This window comes from Anomaloglossus baeobatrachus, chromosome 3, assembly GCF_048569485.1.
Source record: "Anomaloglossus baeobatrachus isolate aAnoBae1 chromosome 3, aAnoBae1.hap1, whole genome shotgun sequence".
NCBI classification, from domain to species: Eukaryota; Metazoa; Chordata; class Amphibia; order Anura; family Aromobatidae; genus Anomaloglossus; species Anomaloglossus baeobatrachus.
In genome coordinates, this window is record NC_134355.1 from 429,069,689 (window position 1) to 429,092,845 (window position 23,157).

Sequence of the window (23,157 nt, forward strand, 5' to 3'; positions counted from 1 at the left end):
AAATGCAAGCACGGACGCAATAAGAACATAACTGGTTTTTAGGAGCGACAATTACTGAGAAGTCTGACACTATCAGACACTGCTGACTGACGTGTATTATACACTAGACTTGTGCGTTATATAATAGTTTGTGCAAAACGCGCACCTGTACCCTGCCACCGACTGCCACACACGTGCTGTTTTTAAATGCAAGCACGGACGCAATAAGAACATAACTGGTTTTTAGGAGCGACAATTACTGAGAAGTCTGACACTATCAGACACTGCTGACTGACGTGTATTATACACTAGACTTGTGCGTTATATAATAGTTTGTGCAAAACGCGCACCTGTACCCTGCCACCGACTGCCACACACGTGCTGTTTTTAAATGCAAGCACGGACGCAATAAGAACATAACTGGTTTTTAGGAGCGACAATTACTGAGAAGTCTGACACTATCAGACACTGCTGACTGACGTGTATTATACACTAGACTTGTGCGTTATATAATAGTTTGTGCAAAACGCGCACCTGTACCCTGCCACCGACTGCCACACACGTGCTGTTTTTAAATGCAAGCACGGACGCAATAAGAACCTAACTGGTTTTTAGGAGCGACAATTACTGAGAAGTCTGACACTATCAGACACTGCTGACTGACGTGTATTATACACTAGACTTGTGCGTTATATAATAGTTTGTGCAAAACGCGCACCTGTACCCTGCCACCGACTGCCACACACGTGCTGTTTTTAAATGCAAGCACGGACGCAATAAGAACCTAACTGGTTTTTAGGAGCGACAATTACTGAGAAGTCTGACACTATCAGACACTGCTGACTGACGTGTATTATACACTAGACTTGTGCGTTATATAATAGTTTGTGCAAAACGCGCACCTGTACCCTGCCACCGACTGCCACACACGTGCTGTTTTTAAATGCAAGCACGGACGCAATAAGAACCTAACTGGTTTTTAGGAGCGACAATTACTGAGAAGTCTGACACTATCAGACACTGCTGACTGACGTGTATTATACACTAGACTTGTGCGTTATATAATAGTTTGTGCAAAACGCGCACCTGTACCCTGCCACCGACTGCCACACACGTGCTGTTTTTAAATGCAAGCACGGACGCAATAAGAACATAACTGGTTTTTAGGAGCGACAATTACTGAGAAGTCTGACACTATCTGGACTGTTTTACACTGTGTACACCAGCCCCAGATATGATGAAGGCTGGTATACGGTCACCACTAGGAATGGCTATATATACCCTGCCTGCCTGCCTGTATACTGCTACAATAGTCCTGACAAGGACTCTTCTGGTCACTAGCCTGTATTCCGACCTGGCTATACCCTGCCTGTATATAGCAACAATAGTCCTGAGAAGGACTCTGCTACTGTACTCCGACCTGGCTATACCCTGCCTGCCTGTATACAACTAGAATAGTCCTGAGAAGGACTTCTGGTCACACTGTTTGCAGCCCTGCTCCGGAACTAACTATAAAGGGCCGCAAAGCTTTCCCTGAATCAGCGACACTCTCCCTACACTCACTGTCAGAATAGCTGTGAGCAGAGCACAGCGCGCCGGCCTATATAAAGGCTCGGTGACGCTGTGCAGGCCGGCCAATCACTGCAATTCCACAACTAACAGGGCTGTGGCATTGCAGTGGTCTGCCAGCCAATCCCTGCATGAGGGCTGGCTCTCAAAAGAGCGCCAACATGCAGAAATGAAGACCACGAGTAAAGCACGAGTATCGCGAGATTACTCGGTCCCCGCCGAGCAGCCCGAGTACAGTGATACTCGTGCGAGTACCGAGTAGTGACAAGCATGCTCGCTCATCACTACCAGTTAACTGTCCCATAAGCATACCAACACGCTGAGCTTCTGTCAGGGGGTACATGCTGTAGTAGATTTTTAGCTTTCCGATAAAGTCATTAAGTGTGTTGGGCTCACCTGAGTACTGCGGCAGCCACACTGCACCCGGGGTGTACGGCATCAGGAACGGCATGATAGGTGCCGCTGCACCTCCGGGTACAACAGCGTCTCCCTGCTGCGACATCTTTGCGCCCCCTTAGTTAATTTCACCAGTCTTCTTGACAGCAAGCCTGGGGCACTTTTCTGCGTTTTCGTTCGGGTCGCAGCACCGAGCGCACCTCCTCTGCAAGCGGTAGGCGGAGTCTTAGTTTAGGCGCGATGTTTTCCCGCGCGTAGCAGGTAATGGCGCGATTAAAGATGGCGCCTGGAAAATTTTACCAATGATGTTTTTGGATTTTTCCAGGTATCTTTGCAAAGTTTAAAGTCCGTTCTTTGGTGCAACAATTCACAGTGCAAGTCTTTTATGCGATGCAATAAGTCTTTACAGGCACACGTCACCCGGGTTGCAGCCGGGTCCAGTCCGCATCCTGTTCGCAGCGCCAAAGTTGTGTCGCCAGGGGTTAAGGAGATACCCAGAACCGGGCCAAGGGGTCGCTTCTGGAAAGGGGATCACGGTGTCGTGACCCGGTCTGTGCTCCCTGGTTCCACAATAAAAGGGGGGGGTTATGTTCGTGACGCCACCCGTGGAATGTGATCAGAGATGACCACCGCTGCTGCAGAACCTCCGGGGTGATGGAAGGCAGCTTGAGATGGGACGGCTCCCCACGGGTAGAGCCTTTTCCCCGGGGCAGTGTGTTAGTAGTCTATGGGGGGAGTGCAGGACACGAGCACAATAAACAGGCAGACTCACGGTTTTGCAGTTTCTTTGTCCTTTACTGATGATGGTATTCAGCAGAGTACTGTCCACGGAGTCTGTGAGGGGTTCAGGGTTTCTCCCACCCAGCCGGGCCGTTTTGGCTTCCTTGCCTGCACTGTGTGTCTGTGGCCTGCTGCTGTGAACTATGCAGCCGGCTCTGCTGTGCTCTGCTCCTAGGTACCGACCTGACAGGCAACTCGAGTCCTTCCTAGTATGTTCCTGAACTCTCCTATGTTGCTTGTGTCTGTGGTACAGGTGAAAGATCTGGAATCTTCACTTCTCTGGTGGTAACTATGCAGTATGTAACCTGCAGTCTCGGATCCAGCATCCGTTCTGTGTGCTCCACTGGGATAATCTCAGCAATGCTCTGTCTCCCAGGAATGTTCCTCTGTGTACGCTTTCTCCTTTCCTCAGACCCTCAGCTAGGCCTGGAATTGGTCAGTGGATCCTGAGGTGAGCTAAAGCCAGCTTCCAACCTACAGAGATCCTTTCTCCTCAGTCCTCTGCACTGAACTTCCAAACTGAAACTACTCCTGACCATTTCCTCCCTCCACCAGAATATACAGGGAAGCAGCTTGGTCTCCCCCTTCTGGCCAGGAGGTCTTGGTGTTGTGTGTGGGGAGTTAACCCTTTGTGTGGCAACCCTGGGGTGCCACACATTACCTTCAGGGACTCCACTCGGCTGGATCTTGTCACAGGTAGGAGATCTTCTTCTTGATTGTCGTGACGCCACTCTCAGTATTGCGGTCAGTGGGGACCGCCACTGCAGGTTGAGGGGCGCCTGGGGCTGATGGTGAGTGCAGTTAGTTGGAATAGCCTCCTGAGAGTGAGGCAAGCCCCAGGGCCCTGTGTAGGTGCGTAGAACCACAAGGCGCAGAATAACTCCACACAGGCAGAATGTCTTTCAGGGTTTTTTACTCACTTCAGATGGCGGGGTGAGTAACCCGGGCGTAGCTGGGATGAACCAGGCGGGAACCAGGTGTCCTTCAGGCTGACTTGTGAGGGTGACTACTAACTCGCCTTCCTTAGCCCTTGGTGGTTTGGGGTGACCCCGACTTTGAGTCCCTATGGGGGTCACCCAGGGAAGTTGCTGAAGCCTCACTCCCCTTCGTTTGCCGTGTGCTTGTTGCCTGGGCCAGGCCACTCCAGCTGCTTGCCTCCTGTGACCTATGGGCCCTAACTGTGGCTACGTGGCTGCGGCTTTTGTGGTGTTGTGGCGTGGGCTTTGAGAGCCCCACACCGGCAGGTTTAGCAAAAGAAAGCTGAATCTATCTCCGCTTCGGGATCTGCCGCCCGTTTGGGCCTGGTACTCTCCAGCAGTCTCCTTACTTCCCACTCCGTGCTCTTCTCTCTAGCTGAGATGGGTTTCGGGTAGCACTCCTAGTTGACCGTTCTCCCCCGTCGGTAGCCACTGCGCGGACGCTGTCAGACTACAGCAGCCCAGGGGAAGGGGTCAGCTCTCCTCGGAGCTCCCTGGACTCTGCTCTGAACCGGCTCACATCTGGGACCTTCACTGCTGCTCCTGTCAGAGCTCCACTTCATGCTCCTCACTCCTCCACACTCTGCTTCAGACTCTTTACTCCTCCTTCTCTTTTCCCTTTTGTGCCTGCCTACGCCACCTAGCAACCAGACTCTCTTACCACACCCCTTGAGAGGAGATGGAGGCTTTTGGCCCCCTCCACTATTCCAGTGAAGGTGAAGGCTTTTCCCCCTCCTGGGATCCCCAGGGGTCCTCTCATGGGTACATGTGTGAGACCTGATCACTATGCGCCTGTGTACCACACCCCGGTCAGCCTTCTGGATTACCTGTATTGTACTGTCCCCAGCATGGGTGCAGTACTCAGTGGTGCCTGACCAGGTCAGGGGCGCCACACCAGCAGTTTAGACATCAATGGCTGTACTTTGAGTTATTAAGAGGGCACACCAAATTTGCACTGTTATGCAATCTGCACACTGACTACTTTACACTGTCTCAAAGTGTCATATCTTCAGTGTTGTCCCATGAAAAGATATAAGATATTTTTTTAAAAATGTGAGGGGTGTACTCACTTTTGTGATATACTGTATGCAGGTGTTGTTTCTGAACAGGATATCATGGACACAATGTTCCATATTGTGATGGAAACCAATTCCAGTATCTACTGTAACAGGTGGAGGGTACATTTAGTCTTTCATGATCAGGAGCATAGTTTACAGTATAAAGTGGCATGAAATGTTTGAGCACCCCTGGTCAAATTACTGTTATTTTGAACAGTAAACAAGTTGAAGATTAAATGATTTCTAAAAGGCATACAAGTTAACGATAACACATTTCATATGTATTCTAGGCAAAAAAAAAGTTTTCATTTTTTAATTTAACAAAAAAAGAAAAATGGGCCAATGGAAAAGTTTGGGCACCCTGTATGGTTAGTAACTTGTAGAACAACCTTTAGCAAGTATCACAGTTTGTAAATCCTTTTTGTAGCCAGCCAAGAGACTTTCAATTCTTGTTTGTTTGAGGGATTTTCCTACATTCCTACTTGGAAAAGTCCTCCACCTCTGTGAGATTCCTGGGTCGTCTTGCATACACTGTTCCTTTGGGGTCTAGCCACAGATTTTCAATGATGTTCAGATCAGAGGACTGTGAGGACCTTTAGCTTGCACCTTTTGAGGTAGTCTGTTGTGGATTTTGACAAGTGTTTAGGATCATTATCCATTTGTAGAGGCCATCCATTCATCCCTTTACCCATGAAATGTTCTCTGTGCCATTGGCTCCAACACAACCCCAAAGCATGATTGATCCACCCACCTGCTTAATGGTTGGCGAGACGTTCTGTTCCTCAAATTCTATGCCCTTTAATCTCTACACATACCTTTATCATTGTGGCCAAAGAGTTCTATTGCAACCTCATCGGTCCACACTGTAGCGCCTGGTCCCACCAGACCCCATGGGGGGCGCGCTCCCTCACATGTGCCCAGTCCCAGCATGGCTCCCACTAGAACTCCCAGTCATAGCCCCAGGCAGCGACGACCTTTCTCTTACCGGTCCCTGCTGCAGCCTCTTCCTGTCTCCCTTCCTTACACAGAGCTGCAGTAAGTGACTCTAGGCTGCGCGCGAGGCCACGCCCCCTTTCTTAAAACGGTATGCTCCGTTTTCTGGAAGTGACCTCAGAGGTCACCTGTTACCTAATGGGTATTTAGGTTCACCTCCCCCAGCAGCAGGCGCCCGAGCAACGCTTCCATTAGAGGCTTGCCAGTGTCCAGACCCCTGTGCTGTTATCTGTTTTCTGTGCATTGATACCTGGTTCTAATCCCTTGTCTCACCGTAGTGCCATCCGTATCATTCCGGCTGGGGACGTCACCGCTCATACCGACAGTGGACGTCACCGTGCCCTACCTACCGTGGACATTATCTGTGCCGTACCTGCTGTTGACGTCACCGCTCATACCGACAGTGGACGTCACCGTGCCCTACCTGCCGTGGACATTATCCGTGCCGTACCTGCGGCGGACGTCACCTGCTGTGAACATCTCCGGTGCAGTTTCCGTGTCCTGCCGGCTGTGGACGTCACAACCTTGCTACACCTGGCCCTACAGAGACTCCTACTACCGGTTCCTGGCTGCCGTGCATTTAGGCCTTCTGGGGAGGCGCCGCACAGTCCCTGTATAGGGGTTCGCTGCTGGTCGCCTTCTCAGGGGAGTCCGGTGCACGGTCCAGTGGGTCCACCTCCGGACGCTCGCCGCTCCTCGGTGAGCGTAACACACAGGACTTGTTTCCAAAGTGCATAAGGATTGTTTAGATTTTTTTGCATATTTCTGATCCTGAATTTTATGGTATGGATGCAGGAGAGGTTTTCTTCCAATGACTCTTCCATGAAGGCCATATTTATGCAGGTATATCTGAACAGTATAACAATGTACCACAACTCCAGTCTGTTATATTTTCCTGATGGTCTTTTGCAGTCACGCAGGGGTTCTGATTTGCCTCTCTAGCAATGCTACAAGCAGCTCTCACAGATGTTTTGCTTGGTCTTCCATACCTTCTCTTGACCTCCACTGTTCCTGTTAACGGCCATTTCTTAATTACATTTCAAATTCAGGAAACGGCAATTTGAAAACGTTTTGCTATCTTCTTATAGCCTTTTCCTTTTCATTTTTCCGCTGATTAGATGAGCCCATGGCTGCTGTTATTCGACACCAGGTTAGAGGTGTCTGGGTGTTTATAGAGCTGTGAAATTTACATCACCTAGCCTTTCCTAATGATAATGAACAAGCCATAATCCTAATGGGCTAATAAGGGTCTGAATCCTTTAAAGTTATCTGAGCACACAAATTTCCAAGGGCTTCCGTACTTTTGCATCCGCCTAATTTCCTTTTTGTTTTATAAAAAAATGTAAAAGATTAAACTATATTTATATTTTTTTTCCTAAAATACAAAGGAAATGTGTCATCTTTAACTTTATGCCTACTAGAGATCATTTCATCTTAATTGTTCACAATATCAGAAATTTTTAACAGGGATGCACACGCTTTTGCATGCAACTGAAACCTTTCACCAGGTTTAAGCCCTCATCCTGGCAGCACACTGTGTACAGGGACATAACCTGTCATCAGGTGATAGCTCTCATCCTGCCAGCACCCTGCGTACATGGATATAACCTGTCACCGGGTGATAGCTCTCATCCTGCCAGCACACTGCGTACATGGACACAACCTGTCACCAGGTGATAGCTCTCATCCTGCCAGCACACTGCATACATGGATATAACCTGTCACCAGGTGATAGCTCTCACCCTGCCAGCACACTGCGTACATGGACACAACCTGTCAGCAGGTGTTAGCTCTCATCCTGCCAGCACACTGCGTACATGGATATAACCTGTCACCGGGTGATAGCTCTCATCCTGGCAGCACACTGCGTACATGGATATAACCTGTCACCAGGTGATAGCTGTCACCCTGCCTGCACCCTGCGTACATGGATATAACCTGTCACCAGGTGTTAGCGCTCATCCTGCCAGCACACTGCGTACATGGACACAACCTGTCAGCAGGTGTTAGCTCTCATCCTGCCAGCACACTGCGTACATGGATATAACCTGTCAGCAGGTGTTAGCTCTCATCCTGCCAGCACACTGCGTACATGGACACAAGCTGTCAGCAGGTGATAGCTCTCACCCTGCCAGCACACTGCGTACATGGATATAACCTTTCACCAGGTGATAGCTCTCATCCTACCAGCACACTGCGTACATGGATATAACCTGGCACTAGGTGATAGCTCTCATCCTGCCAGCACACTGCGTACGTGGACATAACTTGTCACTAGGCGATAGCTCTCATCCTGCCAGCACACTTCGTACGTGGACATAATGTTCTGCATTCGTCCACGTGTGAGCTGTGTGGACTCCGGCATACAGCTAACCTTCATCCACTGTTTCAATAAACAGACTGTGTTGCCTTTAAGTCTTTATTTATTAAATGATGATGGCTAGGTGGATGATCATAAGAAATGGATGATTAATTGGTAAAAACTATAACAAAAGATACAAATCCAAATCAGTACAGGCATATCACAAATAACAGAATGACATACATAGTAGTACTGGTATTTACAGAATCTGCATAACAGAGAGCAATGCATATGACTGAATACAACATTTACACTGCGGATGCTGCCCTACACCTGCTCTGCATGTATCACGGCCTATGTAATCTGAGTAGAGCCATTGTTACTTCACAGTGCCTACATAACAACTGTACACATATTCTAACATAAATATGTAGTTTAGTACAATGATTCCTACCGGGATCCACTAGTCAGGAGGAACGATTGAAGAAAAGGAACTGGAGCCAGCTACAGCACCTCTGAATCCTATGGAGGCACCAAGACATCTGCGTCTCCAACTCAGGAAGGGAAGGGAAAAGGGGCAGTCCAAGGAAGTATCTTTTCCTTAAAGCAACAGGCTCCAACCCACAGAAATACTGTGGAGATTTATGAGGAAAACACTTAAAACATAAGAAAGCCAACAGTGACCTCTTGTGGGCAACAAACGATATTACCCTTATCCTATTTAATGAATAGAAGACAGAACACTCCCCGCTTGGTGTTAACCAATGCCACTATTGGACTCCTGAGGGGATAACAACAACACAAGTTCAGTGACTGGTCTGGTGAACAGTTTGTTCTCTCCGAGCTTGCTCACTCTGACCTCTACCTTGCGTACTCTCCCATCCTTGCTGGGAAAGGGTTTGGTGACCAGGCCGAGTGGCCACTCATTTCGGTGTGATTGACTGTCCTTTACAAGTACCACATCGCCAAGTCTGATGTTTGGATGGTCTTTCTGCCATTTTGTTCTGGTTTGCAGAGTGGAGAGATATTGTTTCCTCCATCTGTCCCAAAAGGCATTGGACACGTTTTGTACTTGCCTCCATTGTCTTCTGTAGAGGTCTTTCTCGGTGAATTCTCCAGGTGGAGCTCCTGGGACACAGGTTTTCTGTGTAAGTAACATGGCAGGAGTAAGAACTGTTGAGTCTCCAGAATCTCCAGAAAGAGCTGTCAATGGCCTAGCATTCATGATAGCTGTAACTTCGGCCAAGAACGTAGTCAAGCTTTCGTGGGTAAGTCTGGTGTTTGCTTGCAAGAGGATAGAATCTTGCGTGCAATTCCTATCATTCTTTCCCAGGTGCCTCCCATGTGCGAAGAGTGTGGCGGGTTGAAGGTCCAGGTGCATCCTTGCTCACCTAGGCACCTCTCTACATTTGTAATGTCTAGATTGGAAGGGATTTGGAGTTCTCTTGCTGCTCCAATAAAGTTCGTGCCTCTATCAGAACGAATGTGCTTCACAGGGCCTCTGATAGCGATGAAGCGTCGAAGTGCATTTATGAAACTTGAAGTGTCCATAGATTCTATTACTTCGATATGAACAGCTCTGACAGACAAACAGGTGAATAGAACTGCCCAACACTTTGCTTCGGCATGGACCTTCCTAGTGCGTCTTGTAGCTACGGACCAGGGGCCGAACACATCCAGTCCAACGTTGGTGAAGGGGGGTTCAGTACTGGGCCTGTCAGGTGGAAGATTGGCCATCTTCTGGTTTTGAAACATGCCACGAAGTTTGCGACACGTAACGCAGTTGAAGATGAGTTTGCTCGCGCTTCTCTTCGCTCCGACTATCCATAGTCCAGCCGCTCGTAGACTCCCTTCGGTAAACAAACGACCTTGATGTCTCACCAAGATGTGATGATGTTGAATGAGCAAGGTTCTAAACAAGAGACAGAGCTGCACAGCTATAATAACAAAAATATACAAGAAGTGAGGGTGCAAGCCTACCAAACTGTATATGTAGAAGAGAAAAAGAAGTAGGCAAAAAGCACTCAACTCACTGAATACATATACAAAATATAACATGGAATTTATTGAGGAAAAATACAGTGCAAACACCATAAAAACATGTAAAAACAGCAAGACACTCCTCCCATGGACCACAATTAAAGTGCTGAGGCAATATACAATACAATGCAGGTATATCAATATGGGAACCAAATATAGAAACTGACTGAGACACTATATATCAGTATGCAAACCAAGATTGTCAGTCTAAATAGAACCAACAACAGTAGTGGCCCCAAAGGTACTGATACACCAATGCAAATATAACAGTGCAAGAAAGCAATGAGCACTGATAGCAGCAAGAAAAGGCCTGCAAGGAACCCAGAAAGGTTAGTCTAGGTAACCTAGAGGTAAAACAGGCATGAATGAGCAAGGTTGTGACGTGATGACGTCTGGGAATTATTACCGGGTGTTTCTCTGAGACTTCTACCTTAGCTTCTTGAATGCGGCCACCTATTTTCAGCAGCCCATCTTTGTCAATGAACGGGTCGAGTTTCCTCAACGCACTGTCTCTAGGAATGGGTAGTCCTTTGTCGAGATTGCCTATTTCCTTGTTGTAGGCTTCATTTTGTACAACATGGAGTATTGTAATCTTGGCTTTCTCTAGGTTGGGAGCAGTAAACGCATGCTTGCAGTGATGCCAACCTTTACTGCATCTCTGATTTGTTGGTAGTTCGGACTTGTAAAACTGAGTCACGTGTAGTAAAAAGGCGATGGCCCTAACAAGTGAGTCCCAGGTTGAGAATCTACTGAACCGATGAGATCCGAGGTGACATCCTGAAACCACTGTATGAAGAGCTGACACTTGAGGACGAAGGTCGTCGTCGACATCTGGATCCACCAGTTCGAATGTTTCGGGCCTGCTGATGTAGGATGTTGTCTGGTACAGGAAGGCAGGGCCTGTGAACCATGTAGTGTCCTTAAGGTGACTTGGTGCAACGGATCTAGTCGCATGGTCGGCGGGATTGTGATGAGTAGATACGTAATGCCACTGATCAGGGCAAGTTGATCTTCTTATTCTCAACACCCGGTTGCTGACGTAGACGTAGAAGCGTCGTGTTTCGTTGTAGATGTATCCTAGTACCACCTTGCTGTCAGTGTAGAACTCTGCATCTTTGATCTCCTGATTCATTCCATCTGAGATAAGTTCAGCCAGCTCAACTGCAAGGACGGCAGCACAGAGTTCCAGTCTAGGTATCGTGTGTTCACGGAGTGGCGCCAGTTTTGTCCGACTCATGACGAACCCAATATGGATCTGTTCATTCACATCGGTGGTTTTAAGGTATACTACTGCTGCGATTGCTTTGACTGATGCATCGCAGAAGATACAGAGTCTTTGAGATTTGACTTCTGTGGATGGCAAAGGAGCGTATGGTCGGTTCACATGAAGATCGGTCAAGGCCTCGAGAGACTTCCTCCACTCTGCCCACAGGTCTGCCTTTTCTGCAGGAAGTGTATCATCCCAATCAGATGTCTCTTGGGTGAAGTCTCTTAGCATCATTTTACCTTGGACGGTAACTGGAGCTACGAATCTGTTAGGGCCAGATGGATGGGCAGACCCGGGAGGTGGATCCACTGGGCCGAACTCCCTGATGAGGGAAAGGAGTCCGGTAGCCGGAGCACTTTAGGTAGCAGGACAGTCCGTGCACTAGAGCACAATGGAGAAGTCCCTGGGACCACGGGGTCACTGGTGGTGGTCCGGGTGACGGAGCTCAGGTTCGGAAGCCGGGATGATGTCAGGCGGGGTCCGGAACCGTTGGAGCGAGATGACGGGTCACCGCAGGGAACAGAGATGGTACGGACTGTCAGGATGGCAGATAGGCAGCGTTCGAGGTTCGAGATACAGCAGGACCGGATGGCAATGCAGGATCGGCTCTAGAAGAGAGAGAGGTAAGTATCTCACAGGAACACAAGGAGACCTGACTCCTAGCTTGGGAAACACGAAGAACAGGCCCCGCCCCCTTGGACATTAAACCCCTTTATACCCTGTACCTTAGTGCATCATTTCCTGTTAGTGGACACTGGCCCTTTAAGAAAGGGTCAGTGACCGCGCGCGCGCCCTAATGCGCATGCGCGCGGCCCGGGTGCCAGAAGCCAGGGCAGGAAGCTGAGAGGAGGAAGCAGCAGAGCCGGGCAGGGGCTGGGAAGCCGACGGGCGCCGGGAGCGGGGACCAGGAGGCCTGGGAAGCGCGGGCAATGGAGGCTGGAGAGCGGGAAGCGTGGCAGGTGAGCCGGGGAGCGGAGCAGAGGACCCGGGGAGCGTGACAGTACCCCCCCCCACACCCCCCTCCCCGCAACCGGGACAGGAAGGCACGGATCAGAGGAGTGCCCACATTCTCCCTGGGCTCCCAGGACCTATCCTCAGGACCATACCCTGCCCAGTCCACCAGGAAGAACTGTCGACCTCGTACGGTCTTCATGGCCACGATATCCCTTACCGCATAGATGTCGTCCTCAGCAATAGGAGGAGGAGCCGGACTGGCAGCAGCGGAGAAGGGACCAAGGACAACCGGCTTGAGCAGAGAGACGTGGAAGGAGTTGGGTATCCTCATCGTGGCCGGGAGCTGCAGTTTGTAGGAGACCTCATTGATCTTGCCGAGGACTTTAAACGGTCCGATGTAGCGAGGTCCCAGCTTGTAGGATGGTAACTTCAATCGGACGTACTTAGAAGCAAGCCAGAAGAGATCTCCTGGAGAGAAACATGGAGGATCCAGACGTCTCTTGTCCGCGTGTCTCTTCATCCGCAGAGATGCACGTGCAAGGGACGCCTTAACTGAGTCCCAAATGGTTGTAAAGTCACGGAGTACTGCATCAGCAGCAGGGATATCCGAGGAAGAGGATACAGGCAATGGGACAGACGGCTGAAGTCCGTAGACGACATGGAAGGGAGAACTGGAGGAGGACTCACTGACGTGGTGATTATGGGAGAATTCAGCCCAAGGAAGAAGCGTGGACCAATCGTCATGATGGGCGTTGACGTAGTGACGTAAGAAGGAGGTCAATATCTGATTGACCCGTTCCACTTGGCCGTTCGACTGAGGATGGTAGGCAGAAGAAAAGTCCAGAGTTACTCCCAGATGTTTACAGAGAGCCCTCCAGAAGCGGGAGGTGAACTGAGTTCCTCTGTCGGACACAATATGTGATGGAAAGCCATGCAAGCGGAAGATGTGATGTATATAGGCGTCCGCGAGTTCCTGGGCAGAGGGCAGTCCAGCCATAGGGACGAAATGGGCCATTTTAGAGAACCGATCCACCACGACCCATATGACTGTGTGTCCGGAGGACAATGGCAAGTCCGTAATAAAGTCCATCGCAATGTGTTGCCAGGGAACTGAGGGTATAGGCAGAGGCAGAAGACGGCCATATGGCAGGTGTTTGGGCGTCTTGTTCCTGGCACAAGAGGAGCAGGCAGAGACAAAAGAGGCGACGTCCGTGCGAAGGGATGGCCACCAGTAATGACGTACAATCGCACTCCATGTTCTCTTCTGACCAGCATGACCGGCTGTTTTCGAGGCATGGCCCCAGTGTAACACTTTTTGCCTGTCAGTCTCAGAGACATAGGTCTTCCCGGGCGGTATCTGGGCCAGGGTGACAGGAGCCACCGGAATAATCTTACTAGGACAGATGATGGGTTGGGATGTCTCCTCCTCTTGCTCCATGGGCATGAAAGACCTAGACAAGGCATCAGCGCGTACATTCTTGTTCGCAGGTCGGAAATGGAGCTGGAAGTCGAACCTGGCAAAGAACAAGGACCACCAGGCTTGCCGTGGGTTCAGTCGCTGAGCAGACCGCAGGTATTCCAGGTTTTTGTGGTCCGTGTAAATAATGACGGGGTACACTGCTCCTTCCAGAAGATAGCGCCATTCCTCCAGAGCCAGTTTGACTGCCAATAGCTCTCGGTCACCGATGGTGTAATTGGGTTCAGGCGCGGAGAAGCTCTTGGAGAAGAAACCGCAAGTCACCATCTTCCCGGAGGAGGACTTCTGCATGAGCACTGCTCCGGCTCCCGAGGAGGAGGCATCCACCTCCAAGGTGAACTGGCGGTTTAACTCTGGACGGTGGAGTACAGGAGAGTAGGCAAAGGCTCGCTTTAGAGAGCCAAACGCGGCGTCGGCCGCAGGTGACCAGTCCTTTGGATTAGCCCCCTTCTTGGTCAAGGCGGAGAGAGGAGCAGTCAGAGCAGAGAAGTGAGGAATGAACTGGCGGTAATAGTTGGCGAATCCCAGAAAGCGTTGGATTGCCTTCAGTCCAGAAGGAGGAGGCCAGTTGAGAATGGAAGAGACCTTCTTTGGATCCATCTGCAGTCCGGTATCGGTGATGAGGTAACCCAGGAAGGGGAGAGAAGACTGTTCGAAGACACACTTCTCGTACTTGGCGTACAGACGATTCTCTCTCAGTCTTTGTAGAACCAGTTGCACGTTCTCTCGGTGGGTCTGGAGGTCCGGAGAGAAGACAAGGATGTCATCCAGATATACCACCACACAGACGTAGAGAAGGTCCCGGAACACGTCGTTCACTAATTCTTGGAAGACTGCTGGTGCGTTACACAGGCCGAAGGGCATCACGCAATATTCATAGTGCCCATCGCGAGTGTTGAACGCGGTCTTCCATTCGTCCCCCGAGCGGATACGGACCAGGTTGTAGGCACCCTGAAGATCCAACTTGGTGAACACACAAGCTCCTCTGAGCCGATCAAACAATTCGGGGATGAGCGGCAGGGGGTACTTGTTTTTTACGGTGATTTGGTTCAATCCCCGGTAGTCTATGCATGGGCGTAGGTCGCCCTCTTTCTTCTTTACGAAGAAGAAGCCTCCTCCAGCAGGAGAGGAGGATCTCCGAATGAATCCCCTAGCCAGGCTCTCTGTGATGTACGTAGACATGGCCCTTGTTTCGGCTGGAGACAGTGGATATATCCGTCCTGGAGGTGGTGTAGTTCCCGGGAGCAGGTCAATGGCACAATCGTAAGGACGATGTGGCGGAAGTACCTCTGACTCCTTCTTGTCAAAGACGTCCGCGAAGGACCAATAGGCTGAGGGCAGTCCCGGTAGGGACTCTGGAACCGGAGGTCGCCGGATGGGTTGTATGGTCTTCAGACAGTTCTCATGACAAGAAGACCCCCATCGAGTGATATCACCAGTGCCCCAGCTGACTGAGGGTTCGTGTGTCCGCAACCAAGGAAGACCCAGCAGGATTTGATGTGACATGTGTGGGAGGACGTAGAGAGCGATGTTCTCGGTGTGCAGAGCACCGATACGCAGTTCAAGCGGCTTGGTGATCCAGGAGATGGTGTCAGAGAGGGGTCTCCCATCCACAGAGGCAATCACAAGAGGTTTGGCGAGTGGAGTAACAGGCACCTGGTATTTGTCCACCGTGGCCTGCTGGATGAAATTGCCTGCTGCCCCAGAATCGAGGTACGCCTCAGCCGTGAACCGCGTCTCTCCCATTGTCACTTGCACAGTCCATGTAACCGGGTCTGAGAGAGTCCAAGCACCTAGGGTGGCCTCTCCTACCAACCCTAGGCTTTGGAGTTTCCCGGCCTCTCTGGACAGAGCGTCCAGCGTAGCAGGTGTGTGCCTTCTCCGCAGTAGAAGCAGAGGCCCTTGGCGAGCCGCTCTGATCGACGTTGTTCAGACTGTCGCACACGGTCAATCTGCATGGGCTCATGGACGGAGACACCAGAGGCCGTTGACTGGAGTACGGCGGGCTTCTGTGGAGGAGAGGAATGCCGTACTGAACGTCTCTCACGGGACACCTCTTTGGACCGCTCCTGAAAGCGAATGTCCACTCGAGTCGCTAGGGTAATCAGGGCGTCCAGGGTGGACGGTACGTCACGACCAGCCAGCTCATCTTTGATTCGACCCGAGAGTCCTTCCCAGAAGGCGGCGGTTAGGGCCTCGTTATTCCACCCGAGTTCCGAAGCCAAGGTGCGGAAACGGATGGCGTATTGACCCACCGTCAGAGTTCCCTGACGTAACCGGAGAAGAGATGAAGCAGACGCGGAGGCGCGTCCAGGCTCGTCAAAGGTGCCGCGAAAGGCCTGCAGGAACTCCTGGAGGTTCTTGGTCATAGGGTCCTCCTTCTCCCACAAGGGGTTCATCCACACCAGTGCCTCGCCCTCTAGATGAGACATTATGAAGGCGACCTTGGCTTGGTCGGAGGCAAACAAATGCGGCAGCTGCGTGAAATGGAGGGAGCATTGGTTTATAAACCCCCTGCAGGTCTTAGGATCTCCGGCGTACCGGGGTGGTGAGGCCAAACGAAGTCTGGAAGCATCCGAGCAGGCTGCCACGGGAGCGGGAGCCGTGGATTGACTAGTGGAGACCCGGGGCGCTGAAGATGTGACCGAGGCTTGTAGCGTGTTCAAGCGGGCGTCCACGGAAGTCATAAAGTTCAGCATGCGGGTCTGGACTTCACGCTGGCGTTGGAGTTCCTCATGCAAGGCCGCTAGTGCTTCGGCGGGATCCATGGCCTGTTCTTACTGTTAGTGCCAGATGGATGGGCAGACCCGGGAGGTGGATCCACTGGGCCGAACTCCCTGATGAGGGAAAGGAGTCCGGTAGCCGGAGCACTTTAGGTAGCAGGACAGTCCGTGCACTAGAGCACAATGGAGAAGTCCCTGGGACCACGGGGTCACTGGTGGTGGTCCGGGTGACGGAGCTCAGGTTTGGAAGCCGGGATGATGTCAGGCGGGGTCCGGAACCGTTGGAGCGAGATGACGGGTCACCGCAGGGAACAGAGATGGTACGGACTGTCAGGATGGCAGATAGGCAGCGTTCGAGGTTCGAGATACAGCAGGACCGGATGGCAATGCAGGATCGGCTCTAGAAGAGAGAGAGGTAAGTATCTCACAGGAACACAAGGAGACCTGACTCCTAGCTTGGGAAACACGAAGAACAGGCCCCGCCCCCTTGGACATTAAACCCCTTTATACCCTGTACCTTAGTGCATCATTTCCTGTTAGTGGACACTGGCCCTTTAAGAAAGGGTCAGTGACCGCGCGCGCGCCCTAATGCGCATGCGCGCGGCCCGGGTGCCAGAAGCCAGGGCAGGAAGCTGAGAGGAGGAAGCAGCAGAGCCGGGCAGGGGCTGGGAAGCCGACGGGCGCCGGGAGCGGGGACCAGGAGGCCTGGGAAGCGCGGGCAATGGAGGCTGGAGAGCGGGAAGCGTGGCAGGTGAGCCGGGGAGCGGAGCAGAGGACCCGGGGAGCGTGACAGAATCCCAGAGGATCGTACAAACTATTCACAAAGGAAAGGACACCTCTACGTGTGAAGGATTTTTCTTCTTTGTTGATCTGAAAGGTGAAGGCATCTGTCTTCAAGTCCCAAAGTAGTCCTAGGCTCCGTTGCATGGGAAGAGAGTCGATGCTCAGGTCTATGCCCTTCAGATCACTGGAATAGTCTTGAGAGGGAAAGGCTTCCATCAGTTCTCGGCTATTGGATGCAATCTTATGCAACCTTAAGTTGGACTCAGCGAGCATTTCTTGAGCTCTTTTTAGAAGACTGATTGCTGCCTCGTTTGTGGGTGTGGCTTTCAAGCAGTCGTCTACGTAGAAATCCTTTTCCACAAAGGATCTGACATCCGACCCGTACTTCTCTTCACCTTTTTTGGCAGAATTCCTGAGACCGTAGATAGCCACTGCGGGGGGAAGGACTATTCCCGAAGATGTGTACCCTCATCCGGTACTCTATGATGTCTTTATCTGGGTCGTTGTCACGGTACCAGAAAAACCTCAGGTAGTTTCTGTGTTCCTTTTTGACGAGAAAGCAGTGAAACATCTGTTGGATGTCAGCCATAAATGCCACCGTATCTCTGCGGAAACAGAGTAGAACTTCTAGGAGTCTGTTGTTGAGGTCTGGGCCAGATAGTAGGACATCATTCAACGAGACGTCTTCGCACTTGGCACTTGAGTCGAACACCACTCTTATTTGGCCTGGCTTTTTAGGATGGTACACTCCGAAGATGGGTAAGTACCAGCGTTCCTCAGAGTCTCGTAGTGTAGGTGCGATCTCTGCATGGTTATTTCGGAATATCTTCTCCATGAAGGTAAAGAAATGTTCTCTCATCTCGGGAGACTTCTTGAGCTTGTGTCTGAGGGAGACAAATCGACTGTAGACCTGTTCCCTGTTGTTGGGTAGGCGTTGTCTCCGTGGTCGTAATGGTAAGGGTGCCACCCAGCTGTTCGACTTGTCTTTGGTTATTTCTTGGTCCATGATGTCCAAGAACATCCTGTCTTCTATGGACATTGCTGTTTTGTTGTCCTCTTTGGTCCTGTGGAAGACTGTACAGCCTATGTGGTCTTGTTCGCCCTCACAAGCGTGGTCTTCGTTGGAAGGAACTGCGAAAAGACATGGCAGAGGAGTACTGCTTGGTAATTCCTTTACCAACAGACTGTTGTGACATGGTCGGAAGAAAGACGGACGTCCATTTTCTAGTGTGTTGGTGAGCATACTGTTGACTGAGTCTGGCTTGTGTGCTCCTCCTAGACAGACATCTCCTACTATGACCCATCCTAGGTCAAGTCTCTGCGCATATGGAGCGTTCTGGAAGTTGTTAATGGACTCTCTAGCCTTATGCACGCGTAGCATGTCTCTTCCAAGGAGTAAGGCTATTGGAGCTTCTGAGTCCAGTTCTGGAATCAGGTGAGCTATACGCTTCAGATGGGGGTGATGAGCTGCTACCTCTGGTGAAGGTATCTCGGACCTGTTGTCAGGAATCTGGTTGCACTCCAGTATGGTAGGTAATGATAGGCAGGTCTGACCATCTATGGATTCCACCTTGTATCCACTTGCCTTCCTCCCCGCCGTCTCAACGGTACCTGAACATGTCTTCAAGGAGTAGGGAGAACCGGGGCCTGCAATGTTGAAACTGCTGAAGAAGATGGACTTGGCAAGAGACCTGTTGCTCTGGTCGTCCAAGATCGCATAGATCTTAATTGCTTTGTCCCTGCGGCCTGCTGGGTAGACTCTGACAAGGCAGATTTTCGAACAGGACCTTCCTCCTGTGAGTCCTTTACAGATCTCCGTACATTGAGAGGTAAGCACCGTGGTGTCTTCATCAGTTTTCTTCTGTTTTCCATCGTGTTCTTCTGCTTGCGGCAACACTCGTGTAGGTGGTCCAGGGTGTAAGGCTGTATTGTGATCCGTGCTGTCACATTCTGCACATTTCACGCTAGCTTCGCAGTTTCTGGCCATGTGCGATGTTGCAGCACAGCATTTGAAGCAGATGTTGTGTTCCTTGAGGAAGCCTTTGCGATCCTCTAGAGACTTCTCCCTGAAGGCTCTGCATTTTAGTAGAGGATGTGGTTTCCGGTGTAGAGGACACTGTTTACTGATATCCTGGGGTTTGTTCTCTTCTGGAGGATGCTTACTCTCTTTGTGAGCAGGACCTGAGGAGACAATGTTAGTTTTGTGGACTGCCACGGGTGCCCTACTGGGTTTGACACCGGGGGCGGTGGTACATGACAGAGTAAAATCAAAACTAGGGTCATTTCTGATTTTAGCTTGCTGAGCTACAAAACCTACAAATACAGCAAAGGGCGGGAATGGCGCGTTATGTGTTTGCTTATACCGTGAACCGTGTGAGACCCACTTTTCTTGTAGATTGTAAGGAAGTTTTTGCACTATCGGATTGACACCCCTAGCGGTATCCAAGAATGCCAATCCGGGCAAATCTCCTTCCTCTTGGGCAACCTGTAACTCTACTAACAGATCACTTAGCTCTCTTAGCCTTTGAAAGCCTTTGGGTCCTATCTTAGGGAAGTCATCAATTCTTTTAAACAAAGCATTTTCAATAACTTCTATGGACCCATAGCATTCATCAAGTCTCTTCCACGCCAAGTGTAGACCTTTGGGTGGGTTTTTAATGTTAATGTCTCTTAGTCTTTTGGCGTGTTCTACCGATTCACTACCAAGCCATTTTACCAGGAGATCTAACTCCTCACTACAAGAAAGGTCCAAACCTCTTATAGTGTTCTGGAACGAGGCTCGCCACGACCTATAATTCTCGGCACGATCATCGAACTTTACAAGTCCTTTTGTGATCAGATCTCGACGAGCAAAGAACTTTGCAAAGTCCATGGTGGCTTGGTCAGTGCTGGTGCGAGCCGGTGTGTGGTCGTGTCTATTGTGTGGTGTATCACCATACCTGTAGGGTGTTTCCGCCTTCGGAAAGTCAGCATAGTACCTCCCCGGAGAGGAAGGTGTCTCTTTGTGGTAAGATGGTGGTTGTACCTTCCGCTCTGTGGAATAGTAGTTTTGGTGAACCTCCTCGTGCTGTACACTCTCTTGCTTGAAGCGGTGTAATTCGAGGTTGGATGGCTGGCCGTCTGTGTAGTCTGTTCGGTGAAGCACATCTGAGCTGTCATCTATCCTGGAGTATTGGTAGACGTATTCTGTGACGCGCTGTGCTGGATCCTGCTGGTTTAGGTCCGGCCCAAGAACATCGCTGCGTCTTTCTTCGGGGTGCTCTGCCGCTTCCAGGAACTCTGCCTTGGCTATTGCGGCCGCTGTCTCCTTTTCTACGGCAAGTCTTTCTAGAGTCAGTTGCAGACGTGCACTCTCTGCTTCTTGTTCTGATTGCAGACGTGCACTCTCTGTCTGTTTTAGTTTGAGTTGCATTTCCTGCTCAGCGAAGGAGGACCTCACTTTAGCTGCTTCGGCCTCAGCGCGGACGACGGCAGCAAGCTCCCTAATTGAGGACTTAGTAGAGCTTGCCCGTGACCTTGTCTTCAGGGAAGACGCTCGGCTGACAGACATTGTGCACTTGGCTGCAGACTACTTTAGCGGGAAACAGAGTCTATTTGCGGACGGCCTTCCGCGTGGTGGAGAGTGGAATGGTGGTTTCTGGCGTACTGCGGTCTAGTCACTGCGGCTGTATGGTGGCTGCTGCGACATCCATATGCGGTACAGTGTGGATGTTAGCGGTCCCGTACTACAGCTTGCGACCGGCTATCTTTACTGGAGCTGGACTGCGCTCTTGTTCTATGTAGCTGTATGGCAGCTGCTGTAATACCCGTGTGCCGTGTAGCATGGGTGTTAGCTGTCCCGTACAGTTCGTACAATCGCTGCCTGCGACCAGCAGCCCGTTTTTACTGTTCTGCCTTCGTCCACGTGTGAGCTGTGTGGACTCCGGCATACAGCTAACCTTCATCCACTGTTTCAATAAACAGACTGTGTTGCCTTTAAGTCTTTATTTATTAAATGATGATGGATAGGTGGATGATCATAAGAAATGGATGATTAATTGGTAAAAACTATAACAAAAGATACAAATCCAAATCAGTACAGGCATATCACAAATAACAGAATGACATACATAGTAGTACTGGTATTTACAGAATCTGCATAACAGAGAGCAATGCATATGACTGAATACAACATTTACACTGCGGATGCTGCCCTACACCTGCTCTGCATGTATCACGGCCTATGTAATCTGAGTAGAGCCACTGTTACTTCACAGTGCCTACATAACAACTGTACACATATTCTAACATAAATATGTAGTTTAATACAATGATTCCTACCGGGATCCACTAGTCAGGAGGAACGATTGAAGAAAAGGCACTGGAGCCAGCTATAGCACCTCTGAATCCTATGGAGGCACCAAGACATCTGCGTCTCCAACTCAGGAAGGGAAGGGAAAAGGGGCAGTCCAAGGAAGTATCTTTTCCTTAAAGCAACAGGCTCCAACCCACAGAAATACTGTGGAGATGTATGAGGAAAACACTTAAAACATAAGAAAGCCAACAGTGACCTCTTGTGGGCAACAAACGATATTACCCTTATCCTATTTAATGAATAGAAGACAGAACACATAACCTGTCACCAGGTGATAGCTCCCATCCCGGCAGCACACTGTACATGGACATAACCTGGCACTAGGTGATAAAAAGAGAGAGGCCTAGCTCAACCGTCAGTTGGTGCTCAGAAGTAAATTTACGTAAATGTCACACAGTCTCACATACTTCGGCACTCAAAAAGGAACAAAGTGAACTTGATTTTTCATGTGAAAGATATTACTTTATTTATCACAACATTTTTCAGGTTATCAAGGATTGATAGTTGTGCAGACGTTTCGGCTATTGAATCATAAGCTTTTTTCAATAAACTGTCTATCAAACACAAGCAAAAAAAAAATCAAAAAATAAAATTAAATTTAAAACAAAAATAATCAATTTGTGTACATCATAAGTGGACCAAGTAATATAATTTTATGATAGAACGAAGTAGTAGAACCTCGGTCCTTATTGGAGAAAAAGTGAATGACTTAATAGCTTGTGATCTAGAGTAAAAATAGCATATGAATAGAATCACGACTTCCAAAAGGAAAATTGGAAGCGGACGTGCATGCATAAGTGAATAAAATATAGTCAATAGGGATAATGGAACAGGATAGGTACCTGGTGATTGGTTCTTTATAATATGATATGTTAAGGGGGCTTTACACGCTACGATGTCGTTAATGTTTTATCGTCGGGGGTCACATTGTTAGTGACGCACATCCGGCGTCATTAACAATATCGCAGCGTGTAATACTTACCAGCGACCTTAGGCGACCTCAAAAATGGTGAAAATCGTTCACCATGGAGAGGTCGTCCCAAACTCAAAAATCGGTATGGGTTGTTTAGCGTTGTGGTTCATCGCTCATGCGGCAGCACACATCGCTATGTGTGACACCGCATGAGCGAGGAACGTCTCCTTACCTGCCGCAGGCCACAATGCAGAAGGAAGAGGTGGGCGGGATGTTTATATCATGCTCAGCTCCGCCCCTCCGCTTTGATTGGCCGGCCGCTTAGTGACGTTGCGGTGACGTCGCTGTGATGCCGAACGTCCCTCCCCCTTGAAGGAGGGATTGTTTGGCAGTCACAGCGCCGCCGCCGACCAGGTAAGTATGTGTGACGCTGCGTAGCGATAATGTTAGCTACGGCAGCGATCACAAACAATCGCATGCGCGACGGGGGCGGGTACTTACACGCTCGCTATCGCTAGAAATTGCTAGCGATATCGCTACCGTGTAAAGCCCCCTTAAGTCAGAGAACCAGGAAAAAGGGACAAGCAACCCG

At 50.1% G+C, this 23,157-nt stretch overlaps 1 protein-coding gene across 2 annotated transcripts in view; it reads right to left on the reverse strand.

Annotated features, from left to right (window-relative positions):
- The window catches only part of LOC142296590 (cytochrome P450 2J2-like), a 399,973-nt gene that overhangs the window by 300,644 nt on the left and 76,172 nt on the right, over window positions 1-23,157 (reverse strand). The window lies entirely within an intron of this gene.